The 20,712-nt window shown below is 40.1% G+C and overlaps 1 protein-coding gene and 1 long non-coding RNA gene across 11 annotated transcripts in view; both read left to right on the top strand.

The window, feature by feature from the left end:
- LOC116553463 overlaps positions 1-19,448 on the top strand; it is a 21,964-nt gene extending 2,516 nt beyond the window's left edge. The window contains exons 2-3 of the long non-coding RNA XR_004269758.1: positions 17,874-18,666; positions 18,806-19,448. This is a non-coding gene — a long non-coding RNA (uncharacterized LOC116553463). The remainder of the gene's footprint in view (positions 1-17,873; positions 18,667-18,805) is intronic.
- NF1 (neurofibromin 1) overlaps positions 1-20,712 on the top strand; it is a 306,641-nt gene that overhangs the window by 41,439 nt on the left and 244,490 nt on the right. The window lies entirely within an intron of this gene.

The following is a 20,712-nucleotide window of genomic DNA, read 5'->3' as shown; positions in this document are numbered from 1 at the left end:
CTGAGTAGTAGATTTGGTCTCTTTATAATCCCATCTTTCTTGGGATTTTGTTTGTTCTTTTTCATTCTTTTGTCTTTATTCTTGTCTGTCTTATTTCAGAAAGTCAGTCTTTAAGCTCTGAGATTCTTTTATAAGCTTGGTCTGTTCTGCTGTTAACAGTTAGGATTGCATTATGAAATTGTTATGGAGTGAGACGGGCGTGGTGGCTCACGCCTGTAATACCAGCACTTTGGGAGGCTGAGGTGGGCAGATCACAAGGTCAGGAGTTCAAGACTAGCTTGGCCAATATGGTGAAACACTGTCTCTAATAAAAATACAAAAATTAGCTGGGCGTTGTGGCATGTGCCTGCAGTCCCAGCTACTTGGAGGCTGAGGCAGGAGAATTGCTTGAACCCAGGAGGTGGTGGTTGCCGTGAACTGAGATTGCACAACTGCGCTCCAGCCTGGGTGACAGAGTGAGACTCTTTCTCAAAAAAAAAAAAAAAAAAGAAAAATAGAGTGTTTTCCAGCTCTATCAGGTCATTTATATTCTTTTCTGTACTGGCTATTTTGTCCGTCAGCTCTGTAGATAGAGTTTCAACATTCTCCTGAATCTCAATGATTTTCATTCCTATCCATATTTTGAATTTCATGTCTGTCATTTCAACCATATAATTCTGGTTAAGATTCCTTGCTGGAGAACTAGTGCAGTCGTTTGTTTTAGAAGAAGGAAGATGCTCTGGCTTTTTGAGTCATCAGAGTTCTTTTACTGGTGCTTTGTCATCTTTGTGGGCTGATGTTCCTTCAGTCTTTGAAGTTACTATTTTGTTTTCTTTTTCTTTTATCCTATTTGATGACCTTGGATGTTTGTGGTACAAGGTGGCTTCAGTCAACTGACTTCATTACTGGAAGGGCCAGGGCTCAGCTGAGGACTCAGGGAGTATGTACTTCTGGTATTGGTGCAATTGGTATTGGCCCCCATCTTTGTTCTTTGGTTCTGCAAGGTTAGGGACCTGCTGCACTGGAGGGGCCAAAGTGCTCCTGGACCTCTGGTCACAATACACCATGGGTTGTGCAAGCCAAAGTGTAGGGGGGTGGCAGTAGAATCCATTCTTGTTCATATGTGCCAGCAGCAGCTGTAGCAAGGAGGTGCTAATGGGTGCTAGAGTACTGGCCTCCATGAGGGCATTGGCAGCAGCAGTGGTAAGGCCGGGGTAGGGGGCTGCAGGTACACATTTGCACTGGTGGTGGTGGTAGCACAGGGGCAGGGTGCTGATGGGTACAGGACTGGATGTGCCCTCTGTGCATGTTCATGCTGGTGGCAGTGGCCGCTAAGGGTGGGGGTAGGTCCTCTGTTTTCTCTGCCTAGTTTCATGTTGGTGCAGGGCTGGGTGCTGGTGGTGATGGTACTGGTGGTCTCTGTACCTGCCAGTGCTCCCTTGACAATGGTGGTGGGGGGATGGGCAGAGTGTACTTACGCTGGCAGCAGCACCCATGGGAGGGTGCCTGTGCACATGTTTGCTGGCGGGGAAGGGAAAACAAGGTCCACCTGTGTATTCGTGTGGGCAAAGCATTTTTGGGGTGGCTGTGGGCGAGTGCCTGCAGGTAAAGCAGAGTGGGGCAGCCTTCAGAGGGAGGAAGGTATTGGCAGGCTGGTGCTTTTCCACAGGGATCACTCTGGTGGAGCACTCTGCCTGTCAGCACCTGGCCAATGCAGGAGCTGGTATATGGCCCCGCGGAGGTACCCGGGGGCAGCACTGCAAGCATCCCGGCCAGGCTGGGACCCTATGAGAGACCAGTAAACTGAGGGGTGCTCATTTCGCACTGCCCCCATCTTATGGGCAAGACTGCCTTGCACAGTTCAGGTCTGAGAGTTCCTCTAGGAGTAAAGTCTCCTATGGGATGGAGCAAGTCGAGCCTTGTGGGTTGGGCATCCCTGGCCCTGATCCATTACAGATTCTCCAGCAGCAAACCCTCTGAGCTCTGCCCTGGCTGGAGTTGTGCCCCTACCACTTCTTTAAGCAGCTTTCCCTGCCAACTCAAATGTCTTTGGTGGTTGAGAGGTCTCTTTGTGGTGAAGGAGTCTCCTCCTTCAGGGATCCCAGAGTCCTCTGGTAAGAGTGGGCTGCTCCTTCTCTGTTAACTCAACTGCCTCTTCAGGAGTCACTGGGGACCAGGAAAAAGTCCCGGTACACAGTAGCCCTGTGCAGGGTTCCTCGCTTCTTCCCTCTTCAGTCCAGCATCTGTGTCTTCCCTCTGTCAGCACTCAGTGCCTTCCCTCTGAAGATCTGCTAGGAGTGTGCCAGTCGTCCTGGTCCTTTCAGAGATGTTCCTACAGGCTGCAGTTAGTTGGCCATCCTTGGAGTCCCCCCCCTTGGCTTTTCATGATTTCTAATAATTATGTTGATGTTACATTCTATGGGCTGTTCTTGTTGAAATGTATAATTTTAACAAATCGATTGTTGGAGCAAACTTGGTGATATTTTGCTTAAGATGTTTACATATATGTTTGAGTAAGATTAGTTTGTAATTTTCTTATATAGCCATTGTCTGAATTTCATATCAGGGTGGTTCTAGCCTTATAAAATCAATTGAGGAGTTTATATAATCTGTTTAATCTCTGTGGGAACTGAAGTTGTATCTTTATTTTTCACTTCTAATGTTTATTTTTTCTATTTTTTTTTTCTGATTGTGTATTTCATTTTATTTTTATTTTTTTGAGACAGGGTCTCACTCTGTCATCCAGGCTGGAGTGCAGTGGTGTGACCACTGTTTACTGCAGCCTTAACCTCTTGGGTTCAAGCAATCCTCCCACCTCAGCCTCCAAGTAGCTGGGACTCCAGGCATGTGCCACCACTGCTAGCTAATTTTTAATTTTTTTCAAATGATTTTCCTGCCTCAGCCACCCAAGTAGCTGGGATTATAAGTGCTTGCCACCACGCCCGGCTAATTTTTGTATTTTTAGTAGAGATGGGATTTCACCATGTTGGTCAGGCTGGTCTCAAACTCCTGCTATCAGGTGATCCACCTGCCTTGGCCTCCTAAAGTGCTGGGATTACAGGCATGAGCCACTGTGCCTGGCCTTAATCTTATTTTTACGTGTGGTAAAATGTACATAACATAAAATTTACCATCTTAACTGTTTCTAAGTGTATAGTTCAATAGTGTTAAGTACATTCACACTGTTGTGTAACCAATCTGCAGAACTCCCTTCATCTTAGAAAACTGAAACCCTTTTCTCTCAGAATTTCATTCCTTTTAAAGGCTGAATAATATTCTATTATTTGTATAAACCACATTTTCTTTATCCATTCATTTATCAATGGACATTTGGGTTACTTCCACCTTTTGGTTATTGTAAATAATGCTGCTGTGAACATGGGCATGCAGATATCACTTCAAGACCCTGCTTTCAGTTCTTTTGCACATGTACCTAGAAGTAGCATTGCTGAATCATACGGTAATTTTATTTGTAATATGTTGAGGAACTGGTTTACTGTTCTCCTTTGTAGATCCACTATTTTACTTTCCCATCAATACAGTAGTGCACAAGGGTTGTGGTTTCTCCTTATCCTCATTAACATTTGTTATTTGATGTCCTTTCTTTTCTTTTCTTTTCTTTTTTTTCTTTCTTCTTTCCTTTCTTTCTTTTTTTTTTTTTTCTGACACAGAGTCTTGTTCTGTTGCCCAAACTGGAATGCAGTGGTGTGATCTGGGCTCACTGCAACCTCTGCCTCCTGGGTTCAAGCAACTCTGTTGCCTCGGCCTTTCGAGAGGCTAGGACTACTGGCACCCACCACCACACCTGGCTAATTTTTGTATTTAGTAGAGATGGGGTTCCGCCATGTTGGCCAGGCTGGTCTTGAACTTCTGACCTCAAGTGATCTGCCTGCCTCAGCTACCCAAAATGTTGGAATTATAGGCGTGAGCTACCACATCCAGCCTTATTTCATGTCTTTTTTGATAGCCATCCTAAAGAGTGTTAGGTGGTTTTATGACTTCCTTAAAAAAAAAATCGGGTCTTGCTGTGTCACCCAGGCTAGAGTACAGTATCATGAACATAGCTCACTGAAGCTTCGAACTCTTGGACTCAAGCAGTCTTCCTACCTTAGCCTCCCCAAAGTGCTGGGATTATAAGTGGAAGCTACTATACCTAGCCCGTTTTCTGGCTTTTAAAGTTAAAGCTCATCAATTTTGAATATTTCATTTGATTGTAAATACTAAAAGTTATATATTTATTAAATGCTGCTCTAATTGTATCCTACAGGTTTCAATAATTGGCTTTTTATTATATTTCAATTCTGTAATTATTTCCATAAAATGTTTTCAATTATGTATGCTTCCTCCTTTGACCTTGAGTGTTTCATATGAATATGAAACATACTATGATTTACACATTACCAGTAATTTCAAATTTGAAATTAGCCTTTATGAACTTGAGCATATGTACTACTTATTGTTATGCTATAAATTATTCCAAAATGTGGCAGTTTTGTACAACAAACATTTATTATCACATCAAATTTCTTTGCATCTGAAATCCATTAGTGGCTTAGCTGAGTTTTTCTGGCTCAGAGTCTTTCATGAAGTTGCAGTGACAGTCTTGGCTGGGTCTGTAGTAATCTGAAGGCTTGACTGGGGCTAGAGCATTTGCTTCCAAGTGAATTTACTTACATAACTTTTGGCAGAAGGCCTCAGTTCTTTGCTGGCTATTTGTAGGAGGTCTCAGTTCCTTTCTACTTGTGCTTCTCCATAAGGCTGCTTATAATGTGGCAGCTGATATTTCCCAGAGTGAGTGATCTGTGAGAATCAAAAGCCACATTGTTTCCTGATCTTTAGAAATTACATACCTTCCCATTTGCCATATAATATTGGTCATGCAGAGCAACCCTGACACCAAATGAGAGAGGATGACACAAGGGTGTGGATATCAGAATGTAGGAATAATTGAAGACCATCTTGGAGTCTGGCTACCATAAGCATACAGTCCATTTTTATAAAGGTTTCATTTATTCTTGATGTATAGTCCCTAATTCTTGAGTGTGATTTTTACATAGGAGTTTGGTCAAGTTTATTAAGCAGTTCAACTCTTCTACATTCGGATTGTTTTCTGTCTGCTAGATCTTATTACTGAGAGAGGTAAGTTAGGAAATCTTTCACTGAATTAGTATGTTTATACTTTGCTTTTTTTGCAGATGTGTCAGTTTCGTGTGTGTGTGTTATTAGGTGCATAGAGGTTTACAATATCTTACAGTGGATATGAGTCCTGTATCATTATATAATGCCCCTCTTAATCTCTAGTGCTTTTTGTCTTAGTTCACTCCAGTTTTCTCTTGTTTCTGCTTGCCTGATAGACCTTTTTCCATTTCTTAACTATCAATACTTCTGTGCCTGTATGTTTTATGTTTGTCTCTTATAAACAGTACATGTGAAACCAGTTTGATGTTTTTTTCTTCTAACTAGAGAGTTTAGTTCATTTACATTCATTTTGATTACTGATATACTTGGATTGATTTCTGCCGTTTTCTTTTTAAAATTTAATCTAATTATTATTATTTTCTTGAAACAGGGTCTTTCTCTGTTTCCCAAACCTGAGTGCAGTGGTGTGATCATGGCTCACTGCAGCCTCTGTCTCTGGGCTCAAGTGATCCTCCCAGCTCAGCCTTCTAAGTAGCTGGGACTACAGGCATGTGCCATCTTGTCCAGATAATTTTAAAAACATTTTCTTTTTTTTGTAGGGGCAAGGTCTTGCTGTGTTGCCCAGTGGCTATTCTTGAACTCCTGAGCTCAAGCAATCTACCTGCCGCAGCATCCCAAAATGTTTTGATTACAGGTGTGAACCACTACACTCACCTCTGCCGTTTTCTTATGTCCCTTTTATTCAGCTGTTTCATTTTTTCCCCCATCAGTCTCAGAATTTACTTCTGGGTTCATTTTTCTTCTGCTCGTAGCATATTTTTTAGAATTTCTTTTGATGAGGGTCTATTGCAGTAATTGCTCTTACTTTCCTTTCTTTGAAAATACGGTAGTTTCCCCTTCCCCTCACTTATCAGCAGTTTTGCTTTCCATGGTTTGTTGCCCACAGTCAACTTCAGTCTGAAAATGTTACATGGAAGATTCTAGAAATAATTCATAAGTTTAAAATTGCATGCTGTTTTTAGTAGTGCGATGAAATCTCACACAGTCCTGCTTCGTCTTACTTGGGATGTGAATGATCCCTTTGTCCAGCATATCCACGCTATATATGGTACCTGCCTTTTAGTTGCTTAGTAGCCATCTCATTTATCAGATTGACTGTCATGATATTGCAGTGCTTGTGTTCAGGTAACCCTTATTTTGCTTGGTAGTGACGCTGGCTTATTATAATTGTTCTTTTTAAAAATTAGTTGTTATTGTTGATCTCTTACTGTGCCTTATAAATGAAACTTTTTCATAGGCATGTATGTGTAGGAAAAAACATAATATATGTAGTGTTTGGTGCTGTCCTTGGATTCAGGCATCCACTGGGGATCTTGGAACTTGTGCCCCATGGATAAGGGGAGACTACTGTATCCTTATTTCCCCCTTATTCTTGAAAGTTTTGCTGGATATGTAGAATTCTGGACAGTTAACGTTTCCCTCAGTATGTTGAAGATACTGTTTCACTATCTTTCTGCTATCATAGCTGTTGAGAATTCAGTTGACATTATAATTATCTTTATTTTGTAGGTGATATTTTCTCTCTGGTTGTTTTCTTAGGTTTCCTCTTCTTTGTTGTTCTGTAGTTTCATCAAAATACTTGTAGGTATATGGATCTCTGTTTATTCTGCTTTGAGTTTTTGCACTTCTTGGGACTGACAATTGTTGTTGTCTAACAGTTCTAAAAATATAGTCATTACCTTTTCAAATATTGTCTCTTTTGTGTATTTCTATTTTTCTTTTCCTGGGACTACAATAAGATGTATGTAATATTGTTTGAGGCTGAGCCAAGTAGTGTGCTGTGATTAAGTTTACTTTCTTGTACCGCTTTTTGTGTCTCCTAAATTTAATGTCTCATTTTTTTCATTTGCTTCAGTTTGTATGTACCTATTGTTATTTCTTTACATCATTGACATGTTTTCAGTACAGTTTTTCACACAGGGTCAAACCTGTTAATCTGTCCAGTGTGATGGTTTTCTTTGAGGATTTCCTTCCATTCTCCTTTTAAGAATTGGCTGCTTGCTATGCCAGGTGCACAGCTGTCATCTTGGGTTCTCCCTTCAGCATCATTTTGGAAATTTCCATTGCTTGTCTCCTGTGTTGATTTCCTTGTTTTGTGGATCCCATTCATTTACAGCACACCTTTCACTAGCTTGCTGGAAAAAAAAAGTACAAAGAAGATAAATTTTGAGAGCTTGAATGTTTGAGTCTGTCTTTATTCTATGTTTTTTTGAAAGAAAAAATTATTTGATAATTTGGATATTAAGTTCTAGTATGAAAATATTTTTTTCTCAGAATTTGGAAAGGATTTCTCCATTGCCTTTTAGTTTATAACTGAGATTGCTAATTCCAGTGCCATTCTCGTTTCTGTTACATTGTCAGCAATCTGTTTATTTTTTCTTTTCTACAATCCTTGGGATTTTTTTTTTCCTTGCTATTCTGCAGTTCAATAATAACATACTGGAATACCAAATGGGTTTATTTAGTTTAGAGACGCTTCAAGTCTGGAAAACTTCTCATATTATTCTTTGGTAATGTCTTCCTATCTTATTCTTTTTTCTTTTTTTTTTTACATGCTAGAATTGATTACTCATGTAATTTTTTGCATTTTTTTCTTTCATAGTCTTTTTTCTTCTTTTTTTCTAGAAAACATCTTGACTTTATCTTCCAGCTCTTTAATGTTTTCTTTTATGCAAAGTTAACATAGCAGGCCTTCAGACTTATCTTTAGAAAGGTGTTCTCCACATTGCTTGAACCCGGGAGGCAGAGGTTGCAGTGAGCCGAGCTCACAACACTGCACTCCAGCCTGGCGACAGAGCAAGACTCTGTCTCAAAAAAAAAAAAAAGATGTGCTCCAAAGCTTGGTGTTGGCTGATATCTGGGAGCTTGGACTTTGAAGGGGTTCCTGCCATTCCCTGATAAGAATTGCTCATTGTACTTAAAACTGTATATATTAATGTGATTTATGCTAAATGACTGTTTTCCTTCTGGGTGCCTGGAATTTTGGTAGGCAGAGGATGCCTGTGATGAAAACCCTGAGCACTAGGTATATAATGAACTTACCTTGCAGGCAGTATTTCTCATGTGTTGTCACAATTCATTTTTAGAAGAATTTAGCATGTTCTGTGTGGCCCCACTGGGAGATTGACTCTTGGAAGCTTGCACTTGGTTTCTTCTAGACCTTCCCCCATTTTCAACTTTTCACTTTGCTGATTTTGCTTTGTATTATTTTGCTGTGATAAATCATAGCTAGGAATATGACTGTATGCTGAGTCCTGTGAGTCCTTCTAGAGAACACTGAACCTGTGGATGATCTTGGGGATTCCCAACATACTGTACTGTTATATTTAACATTCTGAATGGTCTCGTTTGTTCTTATGCTTTCTTAATTTTAATTTATTTAATTTATTTGTTTATTTTAAGATGGAATCTCACTCTGTCACCCAAGCTGGAGTGCAGTGGCTTGATCTCAGCTCTCTGCAACCTCTGCTTCCCAGGTTCAAGCGATTCTCCTGCCTCACCTTCCTGAGTAGCTAGGATTACAGGTGCCCACCACCACGCCTGGCTAATTTTTGTATTTTTAGTAGAGACGAAGTTTTATTACGTTGGCCAGCCTGGTCTTGAACTCCTAACCTCAGGTGATCCACCTACCTGGGCTTCTTAAAGTGCTGAGATTACAGGTGTGAGCCACCGTGCCCGACCTGTTCTCTTTATTTTAAAAATAACATTCTTTAAATTTTAAAATATTTTTTAGATGTTAATAATTTACTGTTTTTTGAAGTTTTTTTCTCATTCCCCATTGTCTTTTTTTCTCATAATTGTGTTTACTTCGTTCTTTTTCTTTCATAACAAGGTTTCCTTACACCTGGTGATTCTGAGCTGTTTTCACTTTTAAATATCTACTCTTAGTTTTGTTTGTTTGTTTGTTGAGACAGAGTCTCATTCTGTCACGCAGGGTAGAGATCTCTGCTCACTGCAACCTCCTGGTTGAAGAGATTCATGTGCCTCAGCCTCCCTAGTAGCTGGGATTACAGGCATGTGCCACCATGCCTGGCTAAATTTCATATTTTCAGTAGAGATTGGGTTTCACCATGTTGGCCAGGCTAGTCTCAAACTCCTGCCCTCAAGTGATCCGCCTGCCGTGGCCTCTCAAAGTGCTGGGGTTACAGCATGAGTCATTGTGCCTGGCTTACTCTTAGATCTTAAATGTTTTACACACACAGACACACACACACAAACACACGGTAACTGTGATGATGGATGTGTCGATTGTGGTAATCATTTCAGAATGTATACATTAAATTGTCATGTACACCTTAAATTATATAATTTTTGTCAATTATACCTCAAACTGGAAAAAAAAAGTAAATCTACTAAATATGAGATCATTGGAAGCTCATGTGCGTGGTCTAAGGTAAGTTGGTGGAGAGCTAACTTTATTGTTGGAGGCTTTCTAAATGTAAGTCTTTTCTTTGAATATCCGGTTTGTTCAGGAAGATATTGCATGGTTGGTTGCCTGGGAAGATATATGTCTGATTATCGGACTTGGAAGCAAGATAAAGGAAAGAGGCTGCTGGTTTATGGTATAAAGATTTCACTCATCAAGGAAGTAATGAAGCAAGGAAGGAGGATTATTATAGAAATATTATTTTACAGTTCAAGTTTGTAAAACACAGGTGAAGGTAATCGTTGATTGGTCTCTGCCTCCGAGATTGCCAAGTTATCTGTAAACTGGTTGGTAGACTGGCGGAGACCACTTGTTCTTGGACAACAGTTAGAAGCATACTGCCCTAGGCAATAAAAAGGTGGTTGTCGAGGGCAGCAAGAGGCGGTGTAACACACCAGTTCATTTTTCTTTCCTTAGCAAGCATTTACTGATTGCTTTTTAAAACTTTTGACCATATGGAAGAAAACGGTTGCAAGAAAGATACCTTCCCTGCTCCCATGGAATTTACATTCTAGCACAACAGTGGATACTAAACAACATAACATCTGGTTCTGTAATTACAGTTGTTATAAGAACCATGTAGGAGAAGTCAAGGAAGCTTACTACAGCATGTGCGGGAGACCTGCTGTGGGGTTCAGGATGGCCTCTGAAAGTATGAATAAGGAAAGTGGTGGGAAAATAAAAGGAGAGTGTCAGAGACTCATTCTGAGAGATTAAACGGGATGATGACAATTGTGGGATTCAGTCAGGTGTATAATGTGTTTAGTGCCTGGTACTTGTGCTCAGTAAGTGCTAATTAGTAATTGTTTATAGCAATACTGTTATCTTGGATGATCAAATAGAAGATCCCTAGCAAGTAATTTTAAAGACAAAAATTTTGTGTGAACTGTATGATAAAGCAGTATGTCGAGAGGATTTCACGATTCCAAACAAGGTGCAGGGTTCGTTTCTGTGGGACTGATAGGGCACCGAAATTAGGCCCAGGAAAGGAGTCACAGGGTGAGAGCCGCCCAGGGGGGCAAATCAAGATGGGAGGCGGGGCGTGTCCCCACCTGAAAGTGGAGCCGGCTGGGAGGGTCGGGCTGCTTAACCCCCTTGGTGCTCCCTTTCGGATCCTGTGCTTACCTCATCCCTCCTGCAACCCACACGGTCCATGAGAGCCCAGCCAGACAGTGGGGTGCCGTGGGTAGTTGATGCAAATCTGAGCGTCGGCTACTGCTGGGCGTGGCAAGTTGTCGCAGGGACCTGGGCAGGAGTTTGGACTAATGCCAGCGGGGACAGACTGTCCCACAGAGGGAGGCAGAATGGAAAACAGGAAAACAGACCATAAGGCCTGGCAGGTCCCACCTCCATGGAACTCAAACTGAAGCCCTCAGTAGGGAGTTTGGCAGCAGATACACCAGCTTGACCCCAGCCAGGAAGATCCAGCTAGGGAAGGAGAGAACCTGTTGGGAAGGAGGAGCCAATCTCACCTGCAAACAGACTCCAGGGAAGGACCACCTACCCAACAACCTGACTGAATCTGAGAGAGCCCAGCAATGCCCTCTACAGGCGAAAAAAGTTGCAGCTCCAACCTCAACAGAAAAAAAGTCCACTCAGAGAGTCTTCCTGAAATCACCAACTTCAAAGATTAAAGGGAGATAAATCCACAAAAGTGGGGGCAAAAAAAAAAAACCAGCCAAAAAAAGGATGAAACCATCAAAGAACAGAATACCTCTTCTCCACCCAGGGATCACAACTCCTCACCATCAAGGGAACAAAAAAAGATGGAGAATGAATCTGACGAATTGACCAAAGCAGGCTTCAGAAGGTGGGTAATAAACTTCTCTGAGTTAAAAGACCACGTTTTAACCCATTGCAAAGAAATTAAGAACCTTGAAAAAAGGTTAGACGAAATGCTAACTAGAATAACCAGCTTAGAGAAGAACATAAATGACTTGATGGAGCTGAAAAGCACAGCACGAGAACTTCGTGAGGCATATGCAAGTTTCAACAGCCGAATTGATCAAGCAGAAGAAAGGATATCAGAGATAGAAGATCAAATCAATGAAATAAGATGAGAAGGCAAGATTAGACAAAAAAGTGAAAAAAAATGAACAAAGCCTCCAAGAACTATGGGATTATATGAAGAAACCTAGTCTATGCTTGATCGGTGTACCTGAATGTGATGGGGAGAATGAATCCAAGTTAGAAAACACTCTTCAAGATATTATCCAAGAGAACTTTCCCAACCTAACAAGGCAGGCCAACATTCAAATCCAGGAAATACAGAGAATACCACAAAGATACTCCTTAAGAAGAGCAACCCCAAGGCACATAGTTGTCAGATTCACCAGGGTTGAAATGAAGGAAAAAATCCTACGGGCAGCCAGAGAGAAAGGTCAAGTCACCCACAAAGGAAAGACCATCAGACTCACAGTGGATCTCTTGGCAGAAACCCTACAAGCCAGAAGAGAGTGGAGGCCAATATTCAACATCCTTAACGAAAAGAACTTTCAACCCAGAATTTCATATCCGTCCAAACTAAGCTTCATAAGTGAAGGAGAAATAAAATCCTTTACGGACAAGCAATTGCTGAGAGATTTTGTAGCTACAAGACCTGCCTTACAGGAGCAATTGAAGGAAGTTACTGAACAGGGAAAGGAAAACCAATACCAGCCACAGCAAAAACGTACCAAATAGTAAAGAATATTGACACAATGAAGGAGGCACATCAATTAACAGGCAAAACAGCCAGCCCGTAACAAAATGACAGGATCAAATTCAAACATAATATTAACGTTGAATGTAAATGGCCTAAGCATCCCAATCAAAAGACACAGACTGGCAAAGTGGATAAAAAGTCAAGACCCATCGGTATGCTGTATTCAGGAGACCCATCTCACATGCAGAGACTCACATAGACTCAACATAAAGGGATGGAAGATTTACCAAGCAAATGGAGAGCAAAAAACAGGGGTAGCAATCTTAGTCTCTGATAAAATGGACTTTAAACAAACAAAGATCAAAAGAGACAAAGAAGGGTATTATATAATGGTAAAAGGATCAATGCAACAAGAAGAGCTAACTATCCTAAATATTTATGCACCCAATGCTTACTTTATGTATCTGGGTGTTCCAATGCAGGAGCACCAGATACATAAAGCAAGTTCTTAAAGACCTGCAAAGAAACTTAGACTCCTGCACAATAATAGTGGGAGACTTTAACGCTCCACTGGCAATATTGGACAGATCTACAAGACAGAAAGTCAACAAGGATATCCAGGACTTGAATGCAGATTTGGACCAAGCGGACCTAATAGACATTTACAGAACATTCCACCCCAAATCCACAGAATGCACATTCTTATCAGCACCACACTGCACTTACTCTAGAATTGATCACATAATTGGAAGTAAATCAGTCCTCAGCAAATGCAAAAGAATGGAAATTGTAACAAACAGTGTCTCAGACCACAGCACAATCAAATTAGAACTCAGGATTAAGAAAAGCACTCAAAACTGCACAATCACATGGAAACTGAAAAACTTGCTCCTGAATGACGGATAAACAATGAAGTGAAGGCAGAAATAAAAATGTTCTTTGAAACCAATGAGAAGGAAGACACAACGTACCAGATCCTATGGGACACATTTAAAGCAGTGTGGAAATTTATAGCAATAAATGCCCACATGAGAAACAAGGAAAGATCTAAAATTGCTACCTTATCATCAAAATTGAAAGATCTAGAGGAGCAAGATCAAAAAAACTCAAAAGCAAGCAGAAGATGAGAAAATAACTTAAGATCAGAGCAGAACTGAAGGAGATAGAAACACAAAAAAACCCTTCAAAAAATCAATAAATCCATTAGCTGGTTTTTTGAAAAGATAAACAAAATAGACCACTAGCTAGACTAATGAAAAAGAGAAGAGAGAAGAATTGAATAGATGCAATAAAAAACAGTAAAGGGGAGATCATCACCGATTCCTCAGAAACACAAACTGCCATCAGAGATTACTACTAACAACTCTCTGTACATAAACCAGTAAATCTGGAAGAAATGGATAAATTCCTGGCCACCTGCACACTCGCAAGACTAAGCCAAGAAGAGGTTGAAACGCTGAATAGACCAATAACAAGGTCTGAAGTTGAGGCAGCAATTAACAGCCTACCGACCAAAAAAAGTCCAGGTCCAGATGGCTTCACGGCTGAATTCTACCAGACATACAAAGGAGCTGGTACGATTCCTGTTGAAACTGTTCCAAACAATACAAAAAGAAGGAATCCTCCCTAACTCATTCTATGAGACCAACATCATCCTGATACCAAAATGTGACAGACACAACTAAAAAAGAAAACTGCAAGCCAATATCCATGATGAACATTGATGCAAAAATCTTCAATAAAATACTGGCAAACCAAATCCAACAGCACATCAAAAAGCTTATCCACCACGATCAAGTAGGCTTCATCCTAGGGATGCAAGGCTGGTTTAACATATGCAAATCTATAAACATAATCCACCACATAAATAGAATAAAAGACAAAAACCACATGATTATCTCAGTAGATGCAGAGAAGGCCTTTGACAAAATTCAACAGCCTTCATGCTAAAAGCTCTCAATAAACTAGGTATTGATGGAACATATCTCAAAACAATAAAAGCAACTTATGACAAACCCACAGCCAATATCATACTGAATGGGCAAACATTAGAAGCATTCCCTTTAAAAACTGGCACTAGACAAGGATGCCCTCTTTCACCACTCCTATTCAATATAGTATTGGAAGTTCTAGCCAGAGCAATTAGGCAAGAAAAAGAAATAAAGGGCATTCAATTAGGAAAAGAAGTCAAATTGTCCCTATTTGCAGACAACATGATCGTATATTTAGAAGACCACATGGTCTCAGCCCAAAACCACCTTAAGCTGATAAGCAACTTTGGCAAAATCTCATGATACAAAATCAATGTGCAGAAATCACAGGCATTCCTATACAACAATAACAAACTGACAGCCAAATTATGAGCAAACTCCTGTTTACAATTGCTACAAAGAGAATAAAATACCTAGAAATATAACTAACAAAGGAGGTAAAGATCTCTTCAAGGAGAACTATAAACCACTGCTCAAGGAAACAAGAGAGGACACAAACAGATGGAGAAACATTCCATTCTCATGGTTAGGAAGAATCAATATCGTGAAAATGGCCATACTGCCCAAAGTACTTTATAGATTCAATGCTATCCCCATCAAGCTACCAATGACCTTCTTCAAAGAGCTGGAAAGAACCACCTTAAACTTCATATGGAACCAAAAGAGAGCCGGCATAGCCAAGACAATTTGAAGCAAAAAGAACAAAGCCAGAGGCATCATGCTACCTGACGTCAAAGTATACTACAAGGCTACAGTAATCAAAACAGCACAGTACTGGTACCAAAACAGAGAGACAGACCAATGGAACAGAACAGAGGCCCTGTAGGCAGTGCCACTCATCTATAACTATCTGATCTTCGGCAAACCTGACAAAAATAAGCAATGGGGAAAGGATTCCCTGTTTAATAAATGGTGTTGGGAAAACTGGCTAGCCATATGCAGGAAGCAGAAACTGGACCCTTTCCTGACACCTTACACTAAAAGTAACTCCAGATGGATTAAAGACTTAAGCATAAGACCTAACACCATAAAACCCTAGAAGAAAACCTAGGTAAAACCATCCAGGACATAGGCATAGGCAAGGACTTCATGACTAAAACAGCAAAAGCAATGGCAACAAAAGCCAAAATAGACAAATGGGACATAATTAGACTTAAGAGCCTCTGCACAGCAAAAGAAACAGTCATTAGAGTGAACCAGCAACCAACAGAATGGGAAAACATTTTTGCAGTCTACCCATCAGACAAGGGGCTAGTATCCAGAATCTACAAAGAACTAAAACAGATTTACAAGAAAAAACACCTATTCAAAAGTGACGAAGGATATGAACAGACACTTTTCAAAAGAAGACATATATGCGGCCAACAAACATATGAAAAAATGCCCATCATCATTGGTTATTACAGAAATGCAAATCAAAACCACATTGAGACACCACCTTACGCCAGTTAGAATGGCGATCATTAAAAAATCTGGAGACAACAGATGCTAGAGAGGATGTGGAGAAATAGGAACACTTTTACACTGTTGATGAGAGTGTAAATTAGTTCAATCATTGTGGAAGACAATGTGGCGATTCCTCAAGGATCTAGAAATAGAAATTCCATTTGATCCAGCAATCCCATTCCTGGGTATATACCCAAAGGATTATAAATCATTCTATTATAAAGACACATGCACATGCATGTTCATTGCAGCGCTGTTTATGATAGCAAAGACCTGGAACCAACCCAAATGCCCGTCAATGATAGACTGGACAAAAAAAATGTGGCACATATGTACCATGGAATACTATGCAGCCATAAAAAATGATGAGTTAGTGTCCTTTGTAGGGACATGGATGAATCTGGAAACCATCATTCTTAGCAAACTGACACAAGAACAGAAAACCAGACACCACATGTTTTCACTCATAGGTGGGTGAACAGTGAGAACACTTGGGCACAGGGAAGGGAACAACACTCACAGGGCTAGGTGGGGGGCGGTGTTGGAGGCGAGGGGAGGTGGGGGTAGCGGGGGAGGGGGGAGGATGGGGAAGGATAACACCGGGAGAAATGCCTGATGTAGGTGACGGCGGGTGGTGGGGGAGGGATGGAGACAGCAAACCACCATAGAATTTAAGTACCTATGCAACAGTCCTGCTGCACATGTACCCCAGAGCCCAAATACAATAAAAACAAAACAAAAAACAAACAATGTGTCCTTAGAATCAGTTATCTCTTTAAAATCCCTTAATTTATAGAAATTTTTGTGTTTCAAAAGTATAGCTAGGGCAGTCCCCCTTTAGGATGTATACTTGAAGGATATCAAATAGCCTCATAAAGGTGTCTGCACTCCTATGTTCATTGCAGTGTTATTCACAAGGTAGCCAAGATATGGAAGCAACCTAAATGTCTGTTAATGGCAAATTGATAAAGAAAATGTGTGTGTATACCTGTGTGTTTATACAGTGGAACGTTATTCAGCCTTTGAAAAGAAGGATATTCTGTCATTTGCCACAACGTAATGGACCTGGAGGACATTATGCTAAGTGAAATAGACCACACACAAAAAGAAAAATACTGTATAATCTCACTTAGATGTGGAATATTTTTAAAAAGTCAGATACACAGAGATGGACAATAAAACAGTGGTTACCTTGGGCAGGAGGAGGAAGGAAATGGGTTTATATAGATAACAAAGTAGCAGATATGTAGAATGAAGTCTGGAGAGCTTATGTATAACATGAAGACTGTAGTTAATAAAATACAGTAGTATTAGGGATTTTTGTTAAATAAGTAATTTAGCTGCTCATCTCTCTATCTCTGTCTCTCTGTCTCTCTCTCTGTCTCTCTTTCTCTGACACACACACACGCGCACACACACACACACACACACACACACACAGTAACTATGATCAATATGTTGCCTCACTATAGTAAGCATTTTACTATCTATATACATCCCATGATATCATCTTGTAAATCTCATATACACAATGGAAAAAAAATTGTTTAAAAGGTATTGTTGGGGCAGAGATCAGGCTTAACTGTGTGGTTTTATCTGTAGCACCCAGCATAGTGCCTGATACATAGAAGGTGTTTAGTCTTTTTTTTTTTTTTTTTTTTTTTTTAAGTATCTGCAATATTTACTTGAAATTCTAGTTTCTCACTTGAGAGGCATCTTGGAAGGGTATGTGATTTTAGATATTAATACAGGAAGTACTCTTCCTTTTCTTTTTACTACAGTGTTGGTATTGGTGCTGTTTCAGGGACATTACTGATGGCCTTTTAGTTAGAATTTAAATACTCTCCTTTCTGTAGCCAGCAGGGATCTGTTGGTATAAAGTCTTATTTTTCTTTTCTTTTCTTTTATATATATATATATATATATTTTGAAAAGGAGTTTCGCTCTTGTTACCCAGGCTGGAGTGCAATGGCACCATCTCGGCTCACCGCAACCTCTGTCTCCTGGGTTCAAGCAATTCTCCTGCCTCAGCCTCCTGAGTAGCTGGGACTACAGGCGTGCGCCACCATGCCCAGCTAATTTTTGTATTTGTAGTAGAGACGGGGTTTCACCATGTTGACCAGGATGGTCTCGATTTCTTGACCTCGTGATCCACCCGCCTCAGCCTCCCAAAGTGCTGGGATTATAGGCGTGAGCCACCGCGCCCGGCCTTATTTTTCTTTTCTTTTGGGTAATTGGTGCTTTCTAACTTTCCAGCACTTAGACTCACAGGATATTAGTTATCTATTGCTGCAAAACACAGTACTTCAAAACTTAGCATTTTAAAACCAACATTTATTATCCCACAGTTTCTATGGGTCAGGAGTATAGGAGTAGCTTAGCTGGGTGCCTCTGGTGCAGGGTCTCTTGAGGTTGCAGTTAAGCTGTTGGCTGGGGCTATATCTGAAAGTTTTACTGGGGCGGGGGATGATGTGCTTCCAAGTTCACTCCCCTGAGTGTTGGGAGGAGGACTTAGTTTTGTGCTTTATGGGCATCTTTCTGGTTTATGTTTGTTACCTGGTGTCTAGAGCGAAATACTGGGCGCTTTCCCTCTAGCATGATTGTTTTGTTTTTTCTCTTATTTAGATGAAAACTTACGTGAATTTTAATGTAAACCCCACCCGCATTGTGGTCTCAGGGGCCTTTTAGAAAATGAATAGAATGTACACAGAGGCAAAAATTTTAGCCTGTGACCTTTCGAAGAATTTTCTGAGTGAAACTAGAAACAAATTAACCATTGTTCACAGAGTGCATTGCTTCATGTTATGCCTTCTTTTGCTAAATCCTCTTGTTTGTTGAAATCTTTTAGCTTAAGTTGCTGATAGTTTGTTACTAGAGATCATAATTAAAAGGTGATTATATTTCTTCATGCAGTTTAGCTTTACATTTCATCCATTATACCCAAAGACATGTATAATATAGCATGAAATTTTAAAAAACGGGTTTGTTTTTCAGGAGGCTGAGGCAGGAGAATTGCCTGAACCCAGGAGGCGGAGGTTGCGGTGAGCCAAGATCGCGCCATTGCACTCCAGCCTGGGTAACAAGAGCGAAACTCCATCTCAAAAAAAAAAAAAAAAAAAGGGTTTTTTTTTCTCAATTGTGTAAAAGTAATGTATCTAATTGAAAAGAAGAGAAACTTGTAAACATTTAAAAAAATCTTCTTATTCTTACCTCTCAAATACAGTGACCTCATATTTTTAATATTCAAGGTTTTTTCCTCCTCATTCTAGGCATAATTATTATATGTGTTCCAATATTACTTTCTTGTGAAAAAATGTAGTTACAAATGTGATCTAATTTCATTTTGTACTTTAAACATTATTAATGAGATGATCATATTTTTATATATTTAGTGATCACTTTGAATTGCCCCTTATTTCTTGAACAGTTTTTCTAATAAATATTCTTATTAAAAGATAAAACAACCTTATCTAGTTATGAAAACTTTTTGGTAGCAAATTATATGTACATTCTTTTACCCCGTTTGTTTGTTTCTTTGCTAGCACTGTCTGTTACAGAATTTATACATTTTCTTGAGGGCAAATATTAGTGTTTTTATTATAGGTACTGTGTGTTTGTCTTGCTTAGGAAAGTCTTTCTCACTTCATTGTGATTAAATTATTCTTTAGTATTTGTCCTGAGAGTTTTCTGGCCTTTTTTCTTAATCACACACACACACACTCACTCTCTCTCTCTCTCTCTCTCTCACACACATACACACATTCTCTCTCTCTCTCTCTCTCACTTGCTGTCTTTGAGACTGGTCTCGTTCTATCACCCAGGCTGGAGTGCTGTGGCTTTGTTTTTCACAAACACACAGACACACAGACACACACACACACACACACACACACACACACACACACACAGAGGCACGCACACACGAGTCTTTGAGATGGGTGTTGTTCTGTCACCCAGGCTGGAGTGCTGTGGTGTGTGGTGTGATCATGGCTCACTGCAGCCTCGACCTTTCAGGCTCAAGAGATTCTCTCACCTCGGCCTCCCAGGTAGTTGGGACTACAGGTGTATGCCACCACCCCAGCTAATTTAAACATTTTTTTTTTTTTTGTAGAAACAGGATCTCACTTTGTTGCCCTGGCTGATGTCAAACTTCTGGGCTCAAGTGATCCTCTTGCCTCAGACTCCCAAAGTGCTGGTTTTACAGGCACGAGCCATCACATCTGGCAACAGCCATATATTTTAAAATATGGTATGAATTAGTCTTTTCTTTTTGATGTGACATACTTGTATTGACTAATCAATTCTTTACCATTGATTTGAAATACCACCTTTATTATATTAAATTTCTGTGTAAATATGAGTGTCTTTTCTGTGACCACAATTTATACGTATACAGCTTTTGTTATTAGAGCTTAACATTATGTTTCAGTACTTGGTCATGTCTCTTGTTCTTGTTTATCAAAAATTTCTTTGGTATTCTCACAAGTTTATTCTTCCAAATTAACTTTAGGGTCAACTTACCATTTTAAATAAGCACTCCCCTTCTAAATCTATTATAACATCTCACTACTTTCTCCTCTATTCTTACTAGCTTAATTTAAGCTACCATCCTCTCTTGACTAGGACTCTTTTCTAACATACAGCAACAAGAGGGTTCTTTTTAAAACATAATTCAGATATGTCATTCCTTTGCTTAAATTCCTTCGATGCCTTCTTCTCCTGTCTTTTGGTTATCTGTTGCTGTATAACCAACTCCAAAGCACTGTAGCCGGAAAAACAACCATTTTATTGTGCTCACAATTTTGGGGGGTCAGGAATTCATGACAGGTTCAGCTGGGCAGCTCTTCTGTTCCATATGGTGTAGTTGAGGCTGGAGAATCCCTTCCATTATGGCTTCTTCAGTTACGTGTCTGGCACCTCAGTGCTTCTTGGCCTCTGTCTTCACAATGGCATCTCATTCTTCAGAATCTCTGCATGTGGTCTTGGCTTCTCATAGCATGCTGGTCTCAGAGTAATCCCATTTTTCA

Source organism: Sapajus apella, unplaced genomic scaffold (assembly GCF_009761245.1).
Source record: "Sapajus apella isolate SASKATOON/1434 unplaced genomic scaffold, GSC_monkey_1.0 scaffold12, whole genome shotgun sequence".
NCBI lineage: Eukaryota > Metazoa > Chordata > Mammalia > Primates > Cebidae > Sapajus > Sapajus apella.
The sequence above is the reverse complement of the archived record's forward strand: the minus strand, read 5'-3'. Positions and strand labels throughout refer to the sequence as shown.